Source organism: Aythya ferina, assembly GCF_964211825.1.
Source record: "Aythya ferina genome assembly, chromosome: Z".
Taxonomy (NCBI): Eukaryota; Metazoa; Chordata; class Aves; order Anseriformes; family Anatidae; genus Aythya; species Aythya ferina.
Genome location: NC_140299.1, coordinates 62,541,066 through 62,549,932, shown reverse-complemented (window position 1 = coordinate 62,549,932; position 8,867 = coordinate 62,541,066).

The window sequence follows — 8,867 nt, the reverse complement described above, 5'->3', positions numbered from 1 at the left end:
ACTTTGAAATCCTGGGCTGGGCGCTGTCTGGGGAGGACTCTGGGAGGAGCCACCCCTGGCAGAGCAATGTGCTTTTGACTTTCCTCTATTCACAGCAAGGCAAAGCAAGTGGGCCAACGTGTAAGTTGTGCCTTACAGCTGAACCAGAGGGAAACCCACTCCCCTCTGTCAGGCTGCTGCAGTACAGAGGCCTCTTTAAACATGCCATGGAGAACTGCTGAAGACATCAAGTCAAAGGAACGAACCTTTAGGAGCTATAGGGTAGCACATTAAGCAGCTGTCTGCCCACGGTTGGACCCACAGTCCCACCAGGAGGGGCTGTGCTTCTGCAGATCTGTGTGACAGGACCTTTCTGTGGTGACCAGGTTTGTGGTGCCTTGCTCTGCCCTGCAGAACATCCTCCAGAGGAACTGCCGAGCTATCTTATTGCATGGTCTCAGCTTGTCGTGGTGCTCTGCTTGCACTTGCACAAGCCAGAAGTGGGAGGCTTGGCCTCACACAGTCCCTGCCCAGCCCTGGCATCCATCTCACAGCTGGGGCTGGAGCTGCTCTACCCCGTCCCCTGTGTGCTCCTCACAGCAGGACCAGGGAGCAGGAGAGTGACTGCTCTTCAGTGCTGACCCTTGGCTTTCTGTCAATACAGCCAGAACATTTTGCCCTGCTGTGACTTCAGACAACCTCCCGCCAGTGGCATTTTAGGCCTTTAGCTCAGCGCTGCCCATCCCTTTATACACATGAGCAAACTACGCTGGTGCTGTAAGCAGGTGGCAGGGCCTGGCCAGGAGGACCTCAGGTGCCTGTGGGACAGGCAAGGAAAGGGACACGGCAACCCTGGCCTGGTGCAAAGTGGGGACGGGCAGCAGGTGTCCAGCAGGCCTCAGGGCCTGCACAGATGTGCAAAGCCACTCCACAGTGAAACTGAACACACTGTCAGGAGGGATTAAAGATTGGTAAAAGCACAGGGCAGAGTCATTGAATGAACACAGGGCACGCTACTCTGTGAAAGGAAAGTTAGTCCAACCCAACCCTGGCATAGTTAAGTGTCGGAGCACAGCTGCTGCCTTCAAACCCTGGACACACAATTGGACAAGCTCTGCAAAGAGATGTGATATTCTCTGAAGGCCAGCTGAGTCTAAAAAGCTTTCAGGGCTCTGCCCCCCTCCTCAGTGCCTGCACTGTTTCAGACATGTCCCCTCTGTATCACATGCAAAATTACTGAAATATGCATCACTGCATTCGTATGCAGAGATCGGTAGGGCTCATCTTTCCCATATCTTCACCCAATTTCCATGTCTCTGATTTAATTAGACAAATTCTTTTAAGTAAATCAATAGGCTTAGTAAATTAGTAGGCTCAAGCCTGCTGTTTTACTCAGTATTTGTTAAAACTCCACATATACACGAAATTCTCTTTACATTGTCAAACTTGATTAACTGTAGTTGTAGCAAAAAATGGCAATTGCATTATATATTCATGGTATGTATCATTATGTACTTTAGCTGATTCCTTATAAATATATAATAACATACTCAATACATTAAATATTAATAATAATCTACATACTTAACCCATATTTCTTAAATAAGCTTTTTCCCAGGGGTGTGTGATATTGTGTTAGAGTCATATGGGAAAGTCTAGACGAAATCATACATAAAAATAAATTTTCATGTGGCATGGATGCATTTTTAGCTCTGTGCTTTATTTGTGTGTTTATACCTGAAAAGTATTGGGTAGAGATATTCATGGTATTTGAATGGAGCTCTCTAAATGGAGCATTGCCATTTAGAGCCTAGAAGGAGATACCTACCTGTACCTATATCTAGATATCTGTATAGATAGATGTAGAGAGATATATATCTGATACAGATTTATACCTGTAGATACCTAAAGGTGACAAAAAGTCTGAACACAAGTTGCAGCTGCCCTCTGTTGAACATAGCAGAACAAAACATCTGGCTCCAAAACATCGTGGATTTGAAATTCACCTTTTAATTTTACTAAATTTGCCTTAGCCAGAGGACTTGCAGCCAGAAATAAAGGAAATGTGAGGTACAGGCTGAAGGTGAGACTGTTTCTTCTGGCCATCAATGATGGACAACATCACACTTAGCCTCAGAGCAGCTGCAGAACTGTGCTATATTCCGTGCTACATGTTTAGTGATCTTTTGGGGTTTGCCAGTATCTATCAGAATGAGGTATGCAAAACTCAGTAAAACTCTGTTTCAGACTGTGTTGGTGGGGAATAAAAATCAGATCGCTAAGGAAGTCTAGACTGGAGACGTGGAGGAGGCAAAATCACATTCCCCAACATGAAGCAAGGATGTGAATAGTCAGCTGCAGTGTGGAAAGGGATCTGGGGATTCCCAGGAATCACAGACTCACTCCAGACCCAGTACAGGGGCTATTAACACCAGTGTCAGAGAGTGGGGCAGGAGTTTGTCTTCTCGGGGTGGCTTTGGTGGAACCTCAGCTGAACATAGAATGGATGCAGAAGTAGACAGCTCCCTGACTGCTTACTAAAAGGCTTATATGGGGTTTATCCCCAGAGCAATGAAGGTGGGAATGGAAACAACCCTGTGGTCCCAAAAAGAACTAGTAGGGATGGGTTTTGTTGCAGAGAGAGCTTTAGATCTGCATGCAGGTACTGCAAGCTTTGAAATAGAGTTTGGTCACATTTGTCCTGCTTGCAAAATCTTTCCAATCATCAGGTCTCATCTGTTTCAAGGCAATTTTTCTTCTTCTTCGTGACAGTTCCCGTCAACATTACTCCCCATGGAACGAAACAGTTTACATAAAATTCATAAACTATTTACAGAAAATCTCTTCATTATTGCTCAATTCGGATGTAGGCCTCTAAAAATTGTTAGGAGAATTAATGCACGCCATAGTCCTTACCACAGGCAGACATCCCTGGATATGCATGTTTTGTGTTTTGTTTTTTCATGATTTCAAATGTTTGCCCAAATGTACACTTTAACACTGAGGTAGGTCCTAGTGAATGTCAGCACACTTTTCCACTACCTATTGCATCATCTTTCTTGCCATCTCTGATGTTGAAACTGCTGGTGACATCTGAGTCCTCTGAGATGGCAGTGCACCTACACAGATCCATTTCCTCCATGAATACCGTAAAATAGAAGCATAGCACTTTGTATCTCCTTAGTACTGAAATATTTGTATTAGCCCCTTCTGTATGGCCACCTGCAGCTGGTTACAAACCTGCCTTTGAGTAGATTTCCTCAGGTCACGATGGCCAACAACTTCACATGTGGCATGCAGCGGGGCAAGGCCCCTGCTGAGGGTGATGCTGGACTGCTACCACAGGTGTATGTTTGAGTGTATCATCTGTACTGTGTAAATGGGAAAACACTTTACAATCCTGGGGGAGCAAAAAGAATATAGTGTCAGGCTTCACTGTGCAGATTTAGTTAGGAATTAGAAACTTAGATGGAGGACATCAACCAGAAAATCTAGAGCTGTCACTGCTGTCCTGGGAGAATCAATGTAATTCACAGGTCAGGAAACATAAATTTCCTTTACAATTTATTTTCTGCATTAGCGTGTCAAGGCAAAGCATTGTGCCGTGTAACATTTCAGGATAAGAATGCAGGACCAGATTTTCCACTGGTATAAAACAATTAGTGCATAATTGGGCCAAGAATCCTTGCTTTTTTGGAGACACTTCCAGTCTAAGTGATATGAAGGAAATTGAATCATTCTACTGATTAATTTCAAGAAAACATGACGTGTTCTGACGTTGATAATTTCCTGATCACCAAAGTTTTGGATGCATTTTTGGGTGTCGATGTTCCATAGAAAGGAACCAACCTGAGACAGAAAACTGGGGGAGGAATAGCAGAGAAAGCAAATTCATACCAGCGATTTATGTGGAGCAGGTGAGGCATTCCCCACTATTTCTGCCATACAGCCTACCTTGCAAAGGTTGCGTGAAACACAGCAACCAGATACCAAGTGTGGCTAAAGCCCCTGGGCCACCAGCTGCAACAACATGAGGCTTCTCCACCTGTCCCCGGCCTTCCAAGCACACATTCCTCTGTCAGCCCGCAGCCGCTTGAGATAAAGGCTGGTGCAAACTTTCCTCTGTCCCAGGGGAGGTAGATAGGACCCCTTGGGATAGCCAAGGGAATCAATATCTGCTGCAGGGAGCAGTCCCAAACCCCTGGCTAGTCTAGATCTGTGGGGATAGCTCATGTGAGTGATTCCGACCCATCCATGAGGCCCCCAAGCCTTGCAACAGTCTGCGGGAATACCCCCTTCTGCAGGGCTGATGGCACACAGGGCTGTTGTACAGGGATCTTTCCACAAAGAGCCACCTGGGAGGATGCCACTGCCAAAGATGTAAGATCAATGCAAAAGCAGGCAGTGACCTTGTCCTGCTTGCCTGTCACTGACAGCCACCCGAGCCCAGGATGCTAACAGAGCTAGTGCTGAAACAAAACCGCTCCAAATAGATGGCATGAAAGAACCACCAGCTTTGTCCTTCTTCTCCTGTATCTTCTTTGCCCTTCATGACTTGGGCTACATTTACATCTCTTTTGTAAGCAGCAGCTAGGTCAAAATACCAGTGTGATTCATGGCCGAAGGACGCTGGACAGACGCATGCCACGTCAGAGCACGGCCTCGCAGGACGCAGGGCATCGATTATCACGAATGTGACAGCCCTGCCACGAGGTGTGGGTGCAGACACACCTCCAGCTGAAGGCAGCAGTGAGGAGCCATCATTTCCTATATAGAGCAGGAAGGGCTGTAAATTCCTCAGCTTTTTGCATGGCTCGTCATTACTGACCAGCACGGTCAAAGGTATGTTTGCTGCTGGGCTCCGGTTATCGTTCAGAGGTTGATGCCGATGCCACGGTGCAACCCTCCCTGATGCCGGGGTGCTGCGGCTGGCAGGGAGCCTGGGTGCAGCCAGGTGAGGAGCTGCACAGCCCTCATACCCAGCCCCTGGCCGTGCTCATACCCTCCAAAACCACAGCATCAAAGCTTCCCCACATGGCTGCCACTTGTTGAGCTGGAATTAGATCAGAGGAGCAAAATATCTCGGTTGGAGTTAAATTATATATCACAGGCTTCTCAGCTGCGTGGGCGATGACAACTGACTGTCCACCGTGCCACTGCCCATCGTTTATTCCGATAAACTCTTTGCTACTTGCACAAAAGCAATACGGGGAATACTGAAAGCTTCCGTATACCCCAATAACAGGCTATTTGATTAATGAGTCATCTGATATATGTAATTCTACAGTATCTAGTAACAGAAAAGGCCGGTGGCTATTCATGAGTCCCATTTCCTGAGAAAGAAAGGTATATTGTTTCTGTGAGTAACCTGCCGAGAGCATACGGTGTAGCATTACTACTGTATCAACAAGCTTAGGAAATACAGCCTCCGAAGGGATATGTTATCCCGTTATAAAACACCCTTCGCTATGCGTTCACCACGCCGGGGTGATGTGCCCCATGGGCCATCCGATATCCGAAGGGTAAGCGCGGCTTGTCCCCTTCCACCCCTTGGTCCGGGGGAGAGCTGGCGAGGGACCAGGGGAGTAAGAAGTCATCTGAAGTGACCCGTCCTGCTCCCACCATCACTAGCAGGTGATTCCAGCTGTGGAGAGCGGAGGCCCTCACGGAGCAGGGCTGCGACACCTGCCGTGCCTCAAGCACCTATCGCCGGCCACCCCACGGGGTGCCCTTGCCCAGCTCTTCTGGACGGCGTTTTACAGAGTCCCTCCTGCTAGCTGCCCCGCTGAACGCCTCATCAGACCCCGAGGATCTCCTCCCCAAGCAGCAGGGTGCCGGCACCCCTCCCTGTGCCTCGGCAGCCTCCAGGCACGCCGCATCCCCCCCGCGCGGGCGGCAGCACGGCAGGCAGCACATGCAGACCCAGTCCCACCCTGCCTGACGCCCCCCGCAGCCATGCAGCCGGCCGGGCACCGCTCTGCACCGCATGCCAGCAGCAGCAGCCCCCTGCACAGCCCCTCGCCCACCTCCCCACGCCGCCCCCAGCCGCCCGCACCCCGCCGTGCCCCCCGCTCCCCCCCGCCGGCCGGGGCGCTGCCGCCCGGCCGCCGCCGCTCCCGCAACGCCCCCGGCGGCTGCGGCATGGCGGGGGCGGCCGAGGGCGGCCGCTTCGGCTACATCGCGGAGCTGCTGGAGCGAGGGAAGGTAAGGGATGGAGGAGAGGGGGGCGCGGGGGGCCGCGCCGGGACCCGCCTGCGGCCGGGGACGGGGCGAGGGGCGCGCCCCCGGGGTGCCGCCGGGCTGGGATGGGGCGGGCGGTGCCGCCTCCGCCTCCTCCTCCTCCTCCTCCCGGCGTTTCCCACGTCCCCTCCGCCTTTATCTCACCTTATCCTACGTTATTTTATTTTATTTTATTTTATTTTATTTTATTTTATTTTATTTTATTTTATTTTATTTTATTTTATTTTATTTTATTTTATTTTATTTTATTTTTTATCTCATCTCACATCTCATCTCATTAAAATTATCACTTTTAATTTTATTTATTCTATTTTATCTCATCTCATCTTATTTCATTGTTATTTTATTTTTATTTTATTTATATCATTTCATCATATTTTATTTTGTATCATTTCATTTTATCATTTTTCAATTTTTATTCATTTTATTTTATGTATATTATTTCATTCATTACATTATACTTCGTATTATTTCATTTTATTTTATATAATTTTATTTTTTATTTTTGTTTTATGTATATGATTTCTTTATGTTTTGTGCTATTTCATTGTTATAAATAATATACGTGCATTATAAATAATAATGCATTATTATTTACTATATCATCCTATATTATTATAACCATCATCATTGTTTGATTGTTTGTTTATTTATTTATTTATTTTGCTTGTTTATTGACGTGCCTCTGAGCGCGATGCATTATGTACGCCCGCTTCGCACCCGCAGCACACTCCTGCGGCTGCCGGATGGAGGCCCAACAAAACCCCAGCCGTGCGGGGCACTGCTGGGCCCATCAGCTCGGCGTCTGGCACTCGTGCGGCCCGTCCCTGAGCTGACCTGTGGACGTGGGGCTCCAACGGGGCCGCACGTGGGCTGGCAGGGTGCTGGGTGCTTTTCCTGTCACCCACGGTTGGGCTGGCTGCGGGCAGCGCCGGAGTGGGAAGTGGCACCCGCAGGAAATGATTCAGGGCTTGAAAATATTTTGAGGGAAAGTAGCCAGTGCATTTCTCACAAGAAGGGGGTCATAAATCCAGCTTCTCGTGTTTGTGAGCTGCTGGTGCATATACAAAGCAGAAGGAGCTTCTTCTCCCCTCCCCTCAGAGACTCCGCTCTGACAGGTTTAGGAAACACGAAGCAAGCGCTGCATTTTTAGCCTTAAACCCAAGAGTGATAAACAAAGGGGTTATTTGGAAGAGTCTGCGTGTTCTGCATGCGTCCTGTGTCAGCTCCAGAGGTGCCTTTGCACACTGCTGTTTGTGCCCACCACAAACTCCCCGTCCCCCTTCCCTCTTCCAAGTGCAGACCCCTTGGGCCTGGTTGAGAGAGGGCCTGCCCCAGTCATCTCCTGCTTAAGGCCCAGCAGGAGCCATGCCGAGGGCGCCTGGGTCAATTTGGATGGCCGGGTCTTGTTCCTGTCCCATCCATTTTACATGATACACAAAATCATGAAGGGTTTCAGTCAAGAAACCCCTTTTTGCCCATGATTTCCCTGCAAGAGGGTGACAGCCTGTGCCGCCTGTGCTGGTAGCTTGGATCAGACTTCCCTCCACGAGAGCATATGCCTCGATAGACAGCCGAGTTCGCACGTTGGAGTGAAATGTGCATGTTTACTGCAAACAGTGCTGTTCCTTGTACGCAGAGCATCGCATTGCCAAGTCCCAGCCCCAGGGATGCTTGACGTGTGTGAAGGAAAGCGGAGCAGTAGCTGTCCTGTGACCTTTACAGACTTTCCATAGTGGCGGTCACTCTGCCCCCAGCTCTCCAGGGGCCACTTCGGAGGCCTCCTGCTTTCTGTGTTTTCCGCTTGCATGTCCTTACCTCCAGCCCGGGGTTTAGATTACAGCCCCTTTGTAATTTATTGATGTTATCCAGGAGCTGAGAGATATTCTGCTGCGATAATGAAGCTTCTTTCTCGGGTGACATAAATCATGCTAGCGAAAGGATGCTTCTGTGTGGTAAACTGTACGTGCTTAGGAGCAGGGTATTATTGCTTACAGATCCCATTACCCCAGTTTTGCCTTTCCAAACCTCTCGCATCAATAAAGCTGTTGCAACAAAGCCGGGGAGCGTTAGCGTACTCTGCATTAACTGCTAAGCATCTGGTTTTCTCCAAACAAAGAGCTCCTGTTAGGGAAAGAGGATATATCACCAATTCCTTATTCCCGCACGCTCCTGTCTCTGCGGTGTGACATCCCAACAGGTATTAATTCCCTCCCTGCACACCAGTGCCTGCACCCTGGGCACGTTATCTCTTTTGGCAGTCACAATGTTTTTCCACTTAGCTTGTCAACCCTCACACCAGGGCAAATGATTGCATATTGCTGTCCCCCAGGGGAACATCACTTTGCCAACTTGTTATCTTTCCTAATGATTTGTACTGATTATTCCCCTGTGACTCTGTTTCACAAGTTGCACATTATACCTGGGACACAGAGACGCGGGTAACACTTCTAGCCCCAAGAAGGCAGCCCTCGTGTAATCCATACACCCACGACATCTGCTTAGGCTCAGTACAATGCTCTGTGAGATATCCTAGGCCCCCAAGGCACCTGTCACAAACGTCACAGTAGCATCTGAGCACTCCCAAATATCCCTGTGAGATAGATTAACAATCAAGTGCATTTTATAGCAGAGGCACTAAGGCATTA